Source organism: Aulonocara stuartgranti (assembly GCF_965226115.1).
Source record: "Aulonocara stuartgranti genome assembly, chromosome: 3".
Lineage (NCBI taxonomy): Eukaryota > Metazoa > Chordata > Actinopteri > Cichliformes > Cichlidae > Aulonocara > Aulonocara stuartgranti.
Genome location: NC_138941.1, coordinates 9511805 through 9525120, shown reverse-complemented (window position 1 = coordinate 9525120; position 13316 = coordinate 9511805). Strand labels below are relative to the sequence as shown.

The 13316-nt window shown below is 41.7% G+C and overlaps 1 protein-coding gene and 1 long non-coding RNA gene across 2 annotated transcripts in view; one reads left to right on the top strand and one right to left on the bottom strand.

Moving 5' to 3' along the window:
* The window catches only part of LOC309702166 (protein NLRC3-like), a 197945-nt gene that overhangs the window by 121982 nt on the left and 62647 nt on the right, over nt 1-13316 (bottom strand). The gene's annotated exons all lie outside the window — the stretch shown is intronic.
* Nucleotides 3993-13316, top strand: part of LOC309702542 — a 125170-nt gene continuing 115846 nt past the window's right edge. The window contains exon 1 of the long non-coding RNA XR_014275607.1: nt 3993-4195. This is a non-coding gene — a long non-coding RNA (uncharacterized lncRNA). The remainder of the gene's footprint in view (nt 4196-13316) is intronic.

Below are 13316 nucleotides of genomic sequence, written 5' to 3'. Positions count from 1 at the left end.
CTAATGAATGTAATGCTGATTCATGTGCTTGTTTTGTAATGTGCATGTTGTGCGTTGCTATTTCCCATATTCTTTGGCACTGATAGATGAAGAGTCTCAGGCAGGACCGAGGCTGCCAGCTGCTGACAGTGAGCAGGGAGAGAGCAGCAGAAGCTGGGCAAGAGCAGGGCACCTTCAGCCCCCTTCATCAGTCAGAAATCATTTGGGTGTCTGTGTGAAATGTCTGGTTTTTAAAATCTTTTTGTAGACATATTTATTAAATGTTTAACAATTATATAGAAGAAAGACAATGTAAAGAACAAAACCTGACAAAACAAAAACGAGTTGAAGTTATGAACTGTTTCTGAGAGACAAATAACACCAGGATCCTTTTTGTGTAGCTGACAGCTGGTAACTGTGCAGGGGCGGGTCTAGCAAAGTGTTGCCAGGGGGGCAGGTAGGGCATTAACAGGGAGAGGGGGGCACAAAGAAATACTTTTCTTTCTTGTTCTCATTTAAAATGTCTCACTTTTAATAAATAATTATCTGAATCTTACAACAAACGTTTTCATCTGATGTAAAATGTATAGAAATCCATTATTGTACATAGTCATTTTTTAGGGTCCCATCATAATTTCTTCAGAAGTAAGTACTGCATATGATGCCAGTGTTTCCCACATTTTCTAGATTCTGCACCAGTACTGTGTGTAAAATGCATCAAAAAGTCCGTTTGATTCTTTCTCAGCTGTCTTTCTGTCTCCTTTCACTTTTTAAAGGTTGCCATGTTAGAAAACATATTTTGCCCTGCCGTGCTGTTTATTGATGTGGCAAATGAAAGGTTTATGAAAATATATCTAAATCTGTCATCAGTAATCAGCAATGATCATGTCTCACCTCTAGTCTCTGTCTTAATGTCAGGTTTCCACCGTGTGTTGTAGATGTTCAGGAGGTTAACTCGACCAACAGTCTACTTCCTGTTTAGAATACCAGGACAGGGAGGATGGTGCAGGTTTAAGTTTATTAGACTGATGCATGTATACCAACAAGACAGCGTCCATCACTGTGACAACAGCGTTTGTTTTCATTCAAAGGCTTCATGGTTTTTCCTTTAATACCTGGGGGGCCGGTCTCCAGTCAAAATGCCCGGGACCATTTTTTGTCCCAGTCCAGCCCTGGTGTCAGATCTGCATGCAGTGTCAATGAGACGATCAACAACAGATCAGACAAAACACTCAGGCGGACACTCCTCTGTAGAAGGAAACATGGAAAGTGTGAGGTAATCAGTGCACAACATCACTTTGTATTTCAGGCTGTTTTTATATAGAACTTCAGCACCAATGTAAAAGTTCTGGTTTTAGGAAGATGAAGAACATTTTCAGGAAGGATGCCGTCTGCAAGCAGAGCTGCTTGAACCTCAGCGCTGAGGTCCAGACTACTTCCTGTGAAGCCACGTGATGTAAATCTGCTGCTGTAACTTCACAGTTTACTGAAGCTAAATGCAACGTTACCATATAATCTGTTTTCAACAAAGGTTTCACTCCGTCCGGTGTTGATGGAATGATTCAGGCCGTACTCGTCAGGCTTCCCATCGACCACACGCATTTCAGTCACAAACCCGTGACTGACAACAAGGGAAACAGCAGAAGAAAAGATGTGGAAAATACTGGATGATGATGATGGAGGATTAACCGCGGTGGCTAAACTGTTTCCTGTCTTTGTGGGCGTACTCACAGGGAAGTTTCCAGGCACGTCAGTCTTGGTGGCTAAAGTCTCCATTTTCCAACATGTATCGCTACAGGTGCAAAGACACAACATTAATCATCAGTGTAAATATTTTAATGCTGTCCAAACGGTGTTTGCTTTGTCTGTCCTCTCGCACTCACAGAGGAAACGAGGACGCCACCTTCAACCCATCTTCAGTTGGCTCAACCATGGCCGGACTTCCTGTTGGCTTTGTGACAGCAAACCACTTGAAATTAGAGCAAACTGCAGTCAAGCAGCACTTACAGCAACCTGTGGACACGCAAATGGAAAGCACTGAGAATCATACAGAAGCATAAGAGCTGTTTATTGTAACACACGTGTGTGTGTGTGTGTGTGTGTGTGTGTGTGTGTGTGTGTGTGTGTGTGTGTGTGTGTGTGTGTGTGTGCACATTAATAATACACTGATGTATGTTAGTTTGATTTATGCTATATCTGAGAAAACAACTGCAGAATTTTACATCAAAGTTTCCAAAGCTGATGTTTTGTTGTTCACTCTGTTTTATATTCATATAGTTTGTTGTTTTTAAATCAGTGGACAAAATAAATATTATCACACAAAATCCAGGGTGAAACATAACCAAATAACCTAAATGGTGAAGTCATTATAGAAGTACATGTTGCAAAGGTCGGCCTCCTGTATAGACTGCTAAACTGTCTGGGGGGGCCCTGCCTGTCCTCGTTGGATAAGCTCCACCCCTTTTCCATAAGACGGAGACATTTGTATGAAAATAGATGGGCAGTAAAATAAAAAATAAAAAATATTATGGATGACTCTGTAAATCAAAGTCGGCCTGAGGCAGAAGCAGAAACCATGAGGAGCACAGCACCACTCCCAGAAGGGCACGAAGTGAAGCCATAGCTGCTGAAGAGTGAAGACGTGATGATGGAGGAGATCACAGATGAAGATCTGCTGCCTGCTGACTCTTTATATAGAAGAGTGAGACTATCTCCCCACCAGCAGCTGCACTTATACAAACCCCAGGTGCTGGGATGGCTTTGAACATGTGACATTTTCTGCTGGACACGATCACTCCTACAGGAAGTAAATGTGATTTTATTTCACCTGTGAAATGATGAAAAACAGCAGAATAGCTCACGCTAACAAACGGGTGTTGAAATGTTTCATTTTCTGCTGTTTCACAGGTCAAAAAGGGCGTCGAAGCAAACTGAAGCTGAGCTGCTGCTGCTGTTGTAGTGCAGCATCTGCTGTGTGCTTCATCAGAGAACCTTCTGTACACAGCAGACAGAGGCTGCTGCCACTGAAGTCCATCTGCTAGAGAGCTTTAAACACTGGTTATTGAAGTGGCTTTGATGATACTGATACACAGTCTTTGCTGCTGTCACAGGACAGGGATCCACCAGGGAGTAGTTGTCAGGATAAAGAGCCTTCGCTTCTCTAAATATAAACTGGATACTTGTAGGAAACTTTGGGAAGCAGCATTTTTCCTCATATCGTCTAAACTGAAGTTAGCTCAGGTGCTTCTTCCATACTTGCTCTGCAGAAAGCCAAAGAGTTTGGAGCTCTGCAAACATTTGCAGCACAGCTGGATGTTTGTAACTTTGGTCACCTCTGTATCATCCCTCAGATTCTTTCTGCACAGCTTTGAAACCATGACAGCACGAGTGATGCTGAGGAGACGTCCAGTTTAAACAGACCTTTATTCCTGGAACACAAACACATGAAGTGATGCTGCTAAAGAAGAACATTTAATCGCACTAATGAATCAAGCATCTGTTTGTCTGTCAGTCTGTCAACAGTTCCTCTGATCGACTTCAGACTTGGTGGGTATTTTGTTTTTGCAGCGGTCAAAGTCGATCAGCGTGTTGCTTTGTCTGCTGTAAATCTGCCTGTACAAAGGGAAACATGCATGTTTTAGATGCAAACTCACAACATGGCTGCATTTTTGTGATTATGTGTATTTTATATTGATTTATTCTATTATGTTTTGTATATGAATCTTTACAAGTGTGTCGATACAAAGGCTTGATTAAAACAAAGGTCTCAGCTGTGCTGTTAGGGATGCTCTCATATTTGTTTCAAATGTAATAAATCAAAGGATTTCAGGCTTTTCATCCTTTTTATTTGTTTGGTTCTAACAGCAGCTGGATAAAAACATGCAGGTGATGAATATAATTGTGTGATATTATGAGCATTGTGAATAAAGAAAGAGCAGAGATAGTAAAAAGGAAACAGGTGATGGACGTGAGATTTTCAGAACAAAAGCTCCTCAGTGAGACGATCACCTGGACACAAGGTCAGGCAGCTGGGACTCATCTAGAGAGCAAAATGGAAAAGTGATCTGTGCAGAACATCACTGTTGATTGCAGTTATTTACATCAGACTTCTTCTCTGAGATAAGAGCACCATTTGTGGGAAAGATGACAGTATTTCCAGGCTGGATGCTGTTTGCAGGGAGAACTGAATGAAAGTCTCCTGCACCTCAGCGCTGAGGTGCACACCTGTGAACACAGATGAGGTCAATCTGCTGCAGCACGTAGAGCTTTACTGATCAGCAGGTTCAAAGGATTCAGCAGAGCGTAGAGTCAGAGCTAAATGCCACATCACCATAGAGTTTGTTAACAACAGCTTTCTTTGCCCTTTGTCTCGATGGACTGAATCAGGGATACTCGTCATACTTCACCTCAACCACGTCACTGAGAGACCCCAGCCTGACACAGCAGCAGAGATGATGAAAGCAGAAACAGCAAACAGATGCTTCAGTTGTGTTTCTCTCTGTGTGTGCGCTCACGCCCACTTGTGTGTGTGAACTTTCCACGTACCTCAGCTTGTTTCTCCAACATGAGCCATCAGGGCTGAAAAACATCACTAACACATGAATTCTTTCTCTTTTTGTTATCACCTGTGATCATGTGTCTTATGTTTCTGTCATTTACCAGTTCTTGTATAGTTACGTGTAACTAGACTTCTGTGGGACGTAAATGATTGTTTTGTATGCAGATCTGTACAAAGGATGTAAACACTTGATTACAAAGGAGATCTCAGCTGTGTTGTTGTGGATGGACTTCAATGTATTTGTTAAAAAAGAGAATAAAGCAAAGTGTTTTAGCTGTTTGGGAGTTTTTGTTTGATTCGATTCAGTTTTATTTCTATGGAGTCAAATAATAAGAAAGGCTCTAGAACAGCCCTGAGTTTGTCCAGGTGACACTCCTCTGAAGAACAAAGACAAAGAGGAAGAAGGGGATTCGTTTTCAAGTCTTGTTTCTTTCAAAATAAAAGCTGAAATGTTTTGGAAGCATGATAATATTTCAGCCAGGATGCCGTCTCCAAGGAGACCTGCACCTCAGCGCTGAGCTCCACATCACGCCCTGTGAAAGCACAGATATAAATCTGCTGCAGTGAGAAGAACTTTACCCAACACAAGTGTAGAAGTAGACATTTGACTTTACCTACAACCTGTTAACAACAAAGCTTTCATTGCCTCTGCTGTTGATGTCATGTAGGACTAATCATACTTCACATCAGCCATGCACACGTCAGAGGATCTCCAGGCTTTCAGTAATAAAGCCAAGCAGATGATGTGAACATAGCAATAGTAAAACATGCATCATAATCAGCTGTATGTGTCGACTATGTGGCACCTCAGTCTTGTTGGCATGAAGAAAAGTTGTGTAACATGTAGCATAAGGGCTGCAAAGACATCATGTAGACAGCAGTCGTCTGTTAGTCGTAACGTATCTCCTGTTAAAGAGTTAAATGTGCGTTCTCCATCTCTGTCCTCTCACAGCTCGCCGTACACCAACTCCAGCTGTGGTAACCATGGCTGTGCCCATCAACACGCTGAAGCTGAGACGCCACCCGTCACTATGGCGACTCCAATAGGGTTACCTGTCAGCTGTGGACGCATGAAAGGAAAACAGCAGAAACACAGACATGTTTACTGGAACATTTCCTATTGACAGCTTTATGGAAAAGTGGGTTTAAACACTTTTCTATGTTTTATTTTGTTTATTTATGGATTTATTGTGAAAGGAATTTCAAAGGTTTAATTTGACCTTTCCCCTGTTTTTCATACAGACTGGAGACGAATGGATGGTGCTTTCTTTCTTTGTCTAAAGATAATGAATAAAACTCCACAGACATCTTAAACCACCCTCCTTTCTATATATTTTGTTATATAAATGGAAAGTATATAAGACACAAACTGAGCTTATATGATACTAAGGACCCTGGAGGTCAGTCCACCTTTATAATTCAGCACAGCCTGGAGTCTCTTAGTCAAGCTTGTTTGTGTTTTCTGTGAGGAAGTTTTCAGCAGCAGCTCTTTTCTTGGATGTTGGTTCCCTTTGTTTCCATCCTCTGTTAAGATGTTTCAGTAATGTTGAGGTCTGGGGAGGCCAATCCATGGCTGACGTCCTGTGATGCTGCATTAGCAGTTTGTTCATAGTGAAAAATGAAGCCACTGCCAATCAGACATTTGCACAGTGGATCAACTTCTGATGGTACTGTCCTGAATTCCACACCTATAATATGTTTGCACATACTGATGAATATGTGCAGCTGATTTTCAGTCCAGTTCCTGTGTGACAGACGCCAGTCTTTCTGCCTGTGTCCTTCCTTAACAATAGAGCCATCCTTCCACTGAGACGGTTTCTGATGAGGCTTCACTGAGCAGTAGATGGATCCCTCAGCTCATCTAATCGTCCTATTTCTAACACATGACTGTCAGAAACTGTTAATCTGCTGCAGCTCTTTAACTCCTCCACTTCTTTTTTTGTAATCTCTTAGTTTCCTCATCTTTTAAGGTGGCACTGCACACCAGATCCAAAGTCAACATGCTGTTATATAATGGAGTTGAACCTGTAATGGAGTTTGATTTAAACCAATCAGCAATTAAGTGAATGATGATGAGCAAAGATGGTGGAGGTGGTGGATGAAGACCCGGACAGCTGTGGTTGGCTCCTCGTATAGAGCAGAGTGAGGTTGTGTTTGCACATTATTATAAAACCATGTTCACCATATATTTTAGCTGCAGACAATAACATGATTTCTTTGCTGTGGTGATTTTATTCCACTTTGGTAAAATGGAAAACCATCATTTCTTGCTGTAATTCACACATTATTCCAAGAGCCTCAACACAAGCCTTGTAGTCCGACCATATATAGACAAATCAATAGTTGTGTTTGTAACAGCTCATGAACATGAATCGTTCCACATTACTTTAAAATCATTGTAAACTAAACTGGAATAAATGAGTGTTTATATATAGTTTTGTCTCAGCTGTTCATACACAGTGTTTCAGTTCTTATCAGAGTCCCACCGTCTCACTGTGGTGAACCTTTAGCTCTGTTGTAAGCGTGTTGTTAGACCAGGTTTCCCTCATTTAAAAATAATCTCTCATTAGAAATGGACATGATGTCTAAGACATAGAAATGCTTATTATGGGTTCACTTGATGTCACTGAAAAGATGCACATGGGTAACGTGCAGGCCATCCAGCTCCGAGGTTTATCTCCTCACCTCGAGTCTGCGACACTCTCTCCGTGTCCTCTCAGATAAGGGCGCGCACATTTCTGCACGATCTTCTAAATTACAAAGAGCGACTCACAAAACAGAAGCTCACAAAACACTCATCACAAACCAAAAATGGCTCCACTGAGCGTCAAACTGTCACCAGAATTTACTGATAATCTAAAGACTCACAGAACTCATTTTGTCTCATTGTGTCTTAGTTTGAGACATAAGTGCATGATCATAATACTGTGTAGTTAGATGAGACAGAGCTGATGCTTGCTCTTAATTATCCTCTTCATGTTTCCCGAGCCTCAGCAGTGGAAGCTACCATGGATAGAAAGACTATGACTCATGTTACGTTCCCCTGGGGGGGTCTAGGCGGTGAGGGGGAAGTAACAAAAGTGACCGGGTCAGAAAAAGGAGTCAAGAGGCGAAACAGTTAAATAAAACAGTTTTATTGAAGTAATTAAACTAAAAGAGACGGACAAGCCGCTATCACCATAAAAGAAACACGAACAAAACTCAGGCGTTGGTCAGTAATGCAAAAAGGTCAAAAGGAAAACGCAGCTCACTAGCTGAAAACCACAAAACACAGCTCACCAGCTGGAAACACCGCAAAAACACTCAGCTCACTAGCTGTACCCACACAAATGGCACTCTGGCCCAGAGCTCACCTTTCTCTGGGCTTAAATACCTTTAATTGCTGATGGGAGTCAGCTGTACAGGAGGGAAAGGTGGCACCTCAGGCAGAGGAGGTAGTGGGACACGCCCACACAGGCACCCTCGAGAGAGAGACCCTGCTAGGGCCGTAACATTCATCTTAAATCTCAAATCTTTGTCTCCAAAGAGCTGCTGATGTGTCCGATATGATCCACAAGCTTAAACTAGGATTATAAGTGTGTGCAGTGATGTGTGTGAAACCTCTGAGGACTCACACGTGTGTGCTTCAGCCCACACACACATATGAAGCACTGCGACCTCACACAGAAGTGTTTTACACATCCAGCCTGAATCCTGATCATTTCTACAGTTTATTAAGTTCAGCTTCACCTGAACATCAGTGATGAAGCTGCTCTGACTCCATCACAGCTCACAGCTGTTGGAATGAGTCAAACAATGAAGAAGGTTCAGAAACAGCTGATGATTTTACAGAAACATGATGCAAACATGAAAATGGACACATGATTTTTTTATTAACAGACACTGTTTATGTTTCACTGTGCATGACGTCATCAACACTGACACCAGGGGGCGCTCATCACCAGCCTGAGGAAGTGTGATAATGGGGGGAGACGCAGTGTTGTGTGTACTGCAGTCGGACAGAAGGAAAAACTTCCTCCTGAAAACATTTTCATCCTTCCCAAAAGTGTTTGAGTCAAATGTTACAAATATATAAATACAATAAAACACAGGGTCTTACATAAAATTAGTGATGCAGTTGTGCACTGAGCACCTTTCCAATGTTCCTTCCTCAGATGAGTCCAGCTGCTGAACACATTAACATCTGTATGTAAATGTAGCCGAGAACCAACCTGAGCACTGCTGGGAAAATACAAAGGCAACCATCAAAGTGCTGTATTATCTTATTTATTCTGAATGTTGACTTAGATCCACACCACGATTTATGAAACTATAGAACTAAAATAACAACAATCGTCTGCTTCTTTAAAATTTCTTTCATTACATCAAACCAGTGAAAACTGAAAAAAACAAAGAGCTGTTAGCATGTTTAGACCAACTTTGAGACAGAGACTGTAAAGTTCTGCACTTTAAATCCTGCCTGTGTTCCTGCAAATGATTCACACTGAAAGTATCTTAGTTTAGTATTGAGTGAGCCACAAAGCAGCCTGATAGCTTTAAAACAGTAAAAGTAAATGAAATTGACAGTTTCAGTGTAGCTGGATCTATTATTGGGGGGTCATGACCCCCGTAACCCCGCCTGGTCCTGAGGTCAAATCCACCATCTTTGTTTCAGTGCTTCATGTTCTCCCGTGTTTGTGTGCGTCCTCTCCGGTACTCCGGCTTCCTCCCACAGTCCAAACACATGCAGTTAGTGGGGTCAGGTTAGCTGTGAGTGGTTGTGTCTCTGTGTTATTCCACCTTAATAAATGACTTCCTGTTAGCATGAAGTGCTTCTGTAGGACTGATGTCATTTTCATGGTTGGATCATTTAAATGAAGCTGGACTCAGATGCAGTAAATAAGCTGATTGATCATTAATGAATAAAGCTGGTCAAACACATCACGTGGACACATGTGATTGTGTGTTGTAGTATTGATCCCAATGCTGGTATCAGTCCTGGATCAATAACACTGGATGGATGCGTTCAGCATGGAGCCCCTGAGCTGTGTTACAGACAAACATGGAAACTGACAGGTCTGTGTCATTCACAGTCTGTAACACTTCTAAACAACAGAGGCTGACCCAAGTGCCTCAGAGCCAGGCACGCTCACATCACAGCTCTCTAAATAAGCCAGTTTCAAAATAAGAGCTGAAAGCTGTGTTTGCTTGTGTTAGCTTATTATTGTGGAGACTAACATTCAGTGATCATGTGTTCAGACTCATAATGATTACTCTCAGAAATCCTGATCTTTGTATTTACTGTGTGTTGGATCAATAACTGAGATTCATGGTATCACACAGCTGTGCTGCTGCTGATGTCAGCACATCTGGAACAATACGAGGTATCTGCTAGCAGACTGAGCAGGACGTGAGACCTGTGGACTGTTTAAAGCTGAGGAGGAGGAGGAGGAAGAGGAGGAGGAGATGGGTGTTTTTATTTTATTGTGCCAGACAGAATCAGGACCATCATCAGAGCAGATCAGACTCCAGGACTGATCATTGTATCCAAACACACAGTCATAACTGTCTCCTTTCCTTCTGATGCTTCTGTAACTCACTGATATATAAACGCTTCCTCTCCACTCGACCTCCCAGTAACAGCGACCAGTCAGACCATTTCTACACAGCAGCTGTTCCCAAACATCAAATCTGTCTGGATGATCAGGATATGACTGAACCTCCTCCACACAATGTGCCTCAATGTTATTGATATTATTATTATCATTAATATATAAGAATAAAACCTTTATAATAAAACCACTAAAAACCTTTATTCTAGCGCAACTTGTAAACGAACTTGACTTTCAAAATAAAAGCACAAAGCACCAAAACGTTGACTACAAAAAACAAACAGTAATGTACAGCTTAAACAATTTACAATCATGACATAGATCTTGACAAGATAAAGAAATAATCGAAATTATATACAATGTCATCATGCCAACAGTTACAACATCGATGGAGGATCTGTGTAAGCGCTGAGGATCGTCCTGATGGACAGAACAGAAGGAGAGTGAGACAAGTGAAGATATACTAAACAACACTGTGACATGAACTGAGCCACACACAGTTTGATTCACAGGTGATTGACACATTATTTGACCACAAGTGTCTGTGAAGGTTCTCAGTCATCCAGGTCATCGTAGTCAAAGGAGCCTCTTTGCTGACTTTAAAGTCAGCAAAGAGGCACAGAAAAGAAGACCAGACACCAGCGAGGGAGGATAAGAAGGACAGACGCAACAACATTGTCATCCCCTATGTAGCCGGTGTATCAGAAAAACTCAGGAGAGTTTTCTCCAAGCATGACATCCCGGTGTATTTCAGACCCAGCAACACGCTCAGACAAAAACTGGTTCACCCGAAAGACAAAACGCCAAAACACAGACTTAACAATGTGGTGTATTCTGTACAGTGCAGCGAGGAATGCCCAGACCTCTACATTGGAGAGACAAAACAGCCACTTCACAAGCGCATGGCACAACACAGAAGAGCCACCTCCACAGGACAAGACTCAGCTGTCCATCTGCATCTTAAGGATAAAGGACACTCTTTGAGGATGCCAATGTTCACATTTTGGACAGAGAGGACAGATGGTTTGAAAGAGGAGTGAAAGAAGCATCTATGTCCACTGTGAGCGACCATCTTTGAACAGAGGCGGGGTTTACGACACCAACTCTCTGCCATCTATAATCCAGTTTTGAGATCCCTTCCCAGACGCCTTAACGCCCACTCACATCCTGGGCCATCTGATCTCAGGAATTCGCATGATAAGGTGGGGCCAGGTTTCACAATGAACTCACCCGAAACTGGCTGATTGGGGCCCACACCCAGTTTCACACTTTGGCTCAGGCGATTAGAGGATCATCAGGGGGTCCTTTTGTCCCTCTGTGGGGGGTCACTCCCACTAAGTTTATATCTGGGACTCTCCACCATTTGACCTTAGAACTGAAGAAGCTTCTCGGATGAGAGGTGAAACGTCTTCAAGTAACTTAAAGAAGTCCAGACGCTTTTCTTTGCAAGCTCCTTTGACATTTGACCACGAGCAATCTTTTCTGGTTTGACGCCGTCTTTGTAGCCAGAAACCAGCTCTCTCCTCGGCTTCCTCCACTACACGCTTCCCCCACGCCAGTCTCCTCCGTCACTATAAAGGGGAGAGTCATGAGCTCCATCACCCTCACCTGTGCCGTCCAACGTCCCGCCACCAGCCTCCACTGCAGCAGGCCAGAGACCACACCCCTGCCACAATAAGTAAAAGTATATCCTTGCTGTACCCTTAATGCTAAATGTGCTAAATTAACCGCTGCCTTTGCCCCTTTGGGATTATTCTTATGTCACTGGGATGTTGACCTTTGACCTTCACATTAGAGAGATGGGCAGACATAATTAGTGTATGAATTTTAAAGTAACAGGTAATAAAGAGAGTGTAGCAAATGTAGTCAGGTTTATTACTCTGTATCACACATGAGTGCCCGAGGGAGGCGGGGCTGACTGGGGAGACACAGGAAACAGAGAGACAGGGCTGACTCGACATGAAACGATGAAACGTGGGACACGGGAACAGAAACTAAACACAGGCTGAAATGAACACTGAGGGAGGGAGAACTAAGATTACTGAGAGCCTGATAAATAAGAAGAACAAAAACCAAGAAAAACAAGAGTCAAAGAAAACCAAAAACACAAAGCATTGGGCCAGGACCCACTGCTGTGACATTTATATGTGATAAAAACATTAAAAACTGCTCAGATGTTGAAATCTTTCTACGTATACTTTAGGTTCAGCTCTCCAGCCTGGCATTTGGTTAAGCATGATTCAAACATTTGATTTTGTTTAACTGGTTTTAATTATAGTTACTTTTTGTGAACATTTGTTGCAGCATTTAAAAATACATCATTTATTTTCAAACTTTTATTTGATTTAGAGCATCATATTTGACCAACGTAAATGTTTTAATTTCATATAAAATAACTGAAGCAGTGAACTAAATATCTGAAATCTTTCCTTCCTTAAAAGTTATAATCCTACTTAAGTTATAGTGCAAACGCTTAAGCAACAAATATACTTGATGCTAATTAATTAATATTTCCCTTTGATGTTGCAACTATGCGGTCACTTCTGTCTTTAAACAAAATAATATTTTCCAGTTACAGAAATCATAAAGTCCAAACTAAAGTGCTACTGTTGCTATATGCATTTTATATAAATCATGGATGATGGTCCTGACATGAAGGAAGAGAAAGTTACAGGTTGCATCCTTTGACTTTGTCTCCGTGCCTTTGGGCGATTTTCAGAAGGACAGATGTTTCTGTTCAATTCTTAAATCAATTTTTTCAAACACAAACACTATTTTAAAGCTTCTAGAGAGTAAAATATTAATGATAATTATAATAACAATAATAAAAACAAAAGCTCTCAGATCCATCAAACCAAGCAGCAGAAAGAACAATAACTGAAGAGAAAACTTTAACCTTGTAGACTTCATTATGTTCCAGCTGCTCTACAGACGCTGTGACCTCGAACTTAAGCAGGTCGTAAAGTATGTGCAGCTCAATAACTTCATAATCAGACCCTGTGGTATTTAGGCAGCAGAACAACTAAGAATAACAACTACAAATAATGTTTTTAGGTTTCTGTTGTACTGCAAGGTTCTGTACAGGAGAACCAAACCAAGAGCAAATATTACGTCTCATTTACACCTGAGCACGAAGAGCCATCAACATTTAGCAAATTGAATCATCTTTGTTTAGATGCAAGAAGAAT